The sequence below is a fragment of the Silene latifolia genome, chromosome X (genome assembly GCF_048544455.1).
Source record: "Silene latifolia isolate original U9 population chromosome X, ASM4854445v1, whole genome shotgun sequence".
Lineage (NCBI taxonomy): Eukaryota > Viridiplantae > Streptophyta > Magnoliopsida > Caryophyllales > Caryophyllaceae > Silene > Silene latifolia.
In genome coordinates this window covers 24,737,160-24,739,318 of record NC_133537.1, presented here as the reverse complement: position 1 = coordinate 24,739,318, position 2,159 = coordinate 24,737,160, and the positions used below count along the sequence as shown (strand labels likewise).

At 31.3% G+C, this 2,159-nt stretch overlaps 1 long non-coding RNA gene across 1 annotated transcript; it reads left to right on the top strand.

Moving 5' to 3' along the window:
* Positions 1 to 469: 469 nt before the first annotated feature.
* LOC141621301 (uncharacterized) lies at positions 470 to 1,221 on the top strand. Its single transcript, XR_012532205.1, has 3 exons — positions 470 to 569; positions 786 to 862; positions 968 to 1,221. It is a non-coding gene; the product is annotated as an uncharacterized LOC141621301 (long non-coding RNA).
* The last annotated feature ends 938 nt before the right edge of the window (positions 1,222 to 2,159 follow it).

Sequence of the window (2,159 nt, the reverse complement as noted above, 5' to 3'; positions counted from 1 at the left end):
ATGCTGTTTTGCTGTAATATAGATTAAAATGTTGTAAAATGTTGCTGTTTTGCTCTACATTGATGCTGTTTTGCTCTGGACATTTTTTTTTGCTGCTTTTCTCTTGATATTTTGATTTAATTCTTATGGACCAACAAATTTGGTTTTTATGTCTGTGTCATCCCAAGTGTTCCTAATCCCATGTTTCTCTTTCTCGTAACAAAAATGTTCAGATATCACCCGTGTTATCGGAAGCGTGGTCATTCTTTGATCGCTCTCAAGTATCTTGTAAGTTGTATGTTCATTGCTTTTTCCCAAGTTCTTATACTCCTTACTATTTATCTAGATCTCAGTGAGTACAGGTGATCTACAACTAGGAATTAGCATAAAATTTCAAATGGATTAATCGTTATGTGCATTATGGACACTACTTTTCAAGAGGGTAACCTATGTCTTGTCTCCTGCAGTTGGTTTGAGGTTGGCATCTTGAGTTGATTGCAGGTTTGTTTATGCTAATATCCGTATCCAGATACACCTTACTAAACACCTGGCCAGATTTTGCCGAATCAAGTGAATCAACCAACATGCAGGTACTCCCAATTCTCTCTAGAGAAAAAGGACTATTTTCCCCTACAACATTGTCTCGTTACACCTTAATGGCTCCTAAAAATGATTGTATATTACTATAGCTCGAGTAACAGATGGAATATATGAAGGTACTTCAGTTAAACACGTTGTTAATTTCTCTCCTTCTCACATGGCTGTTCTTCCAACTTTCATTTTAATGATCTTCTGAAACTTTTCAGGAATCGCCATCGGAGGAGATGTCTTTCCTAGTTCAACTCTCTCAGATGACGTATTAAGGTTCAACATTATCCCACAGGTAACTAGGTTCCTACTCGCACAATCATTTTTCACTGTTCTATGGGTAGACTTGAAGCTGTTGAAGCTGCGGAAGGAGTTCTAATTACCTTCATAATTTGGACAGGTTAAGGCAGTAAGGCTTATGGAAGGGCTATGATGATTTATTGCTAATGAAGATCTATTATGCAAAATTAGTAGTACTAATTGCCGCCATTTGGCCGAGGAGCTATGTTTTATATCGAGTTATGTTACAACTTGGTTTCTATTTTTGTTGATAGGTTAGTTGTCTTAATATATTTGTATCTTTTCGTAATTGACTTTAGATAATCGATTGATTGTATAAACATATTTGTTGATTATTGAATCATCTTTTGCATTTGTGATCATGTGTAGTAATAATGTATTGGGTAATAATATAGTAATATATATATATATATATATATATATATATATATAGGAATGAGATCATGTGAGGATACACTATCTTTTTGAGGATTGAGGATTTCGTTACAATATCACAGGTTGTTCAATACAATATCACAGGTTGTTCGAAACAATATCACACGAAAAAAATAGCTGCGCAAAAAAAAAAAAAATCTTTTTTTTTTATAAAATTTTTTTGTTTTTTGGACAAGTCTGATTTTTTTCGTGATATTCAATACAATATCACATGTTGTTCGAAACAACATCACACGAAAAAAATAGCTGCGCAAAAAAAAAAAAATTCTTTTTTTTTATAATTTTTTTTTTTGGACAAGTCTGATTTTTTTCGTGATATTCAATACAATATCACAGGTTGTTCGAAACAATATCACACGAAAAAAATAGGTGCGCAAAAAATTTTTTTTTTTTTTTTTTATAAATTTTTTTTTTTTGACAAGTCTGATTTTTTTCGTGATATTCATTACAATATCACAGGTTGTTCGAAACAATATCACACGAAAAAAATAGCTGCGCAAAAAGAAAAAAAAAGAAATTTTTTTTTTTTTATAAAATTTTTTTTCTTTTGGACAAGTCTGATTTTTTTCGTTATATTGTATTGAAGAACCCGTGATATTGTATTGCAATCCTCAATCCTCAAATATTTAGCCGTCCTCACCGGATCCCGCCTCTCTCTCTCTCTCTCTCTCTATATATATATATATATATATATATATATATATATATATATATATATATTTTATAAAAATTAATAATTATAAACATCGGATTTTTATAAAAAACCGATGTCTATATTTTACAATAGATATCGGACTATTTAGATATCTCGATGCCTATGGCAAAGAATGGACATCGACTTCCAAAAGGTGATGTCT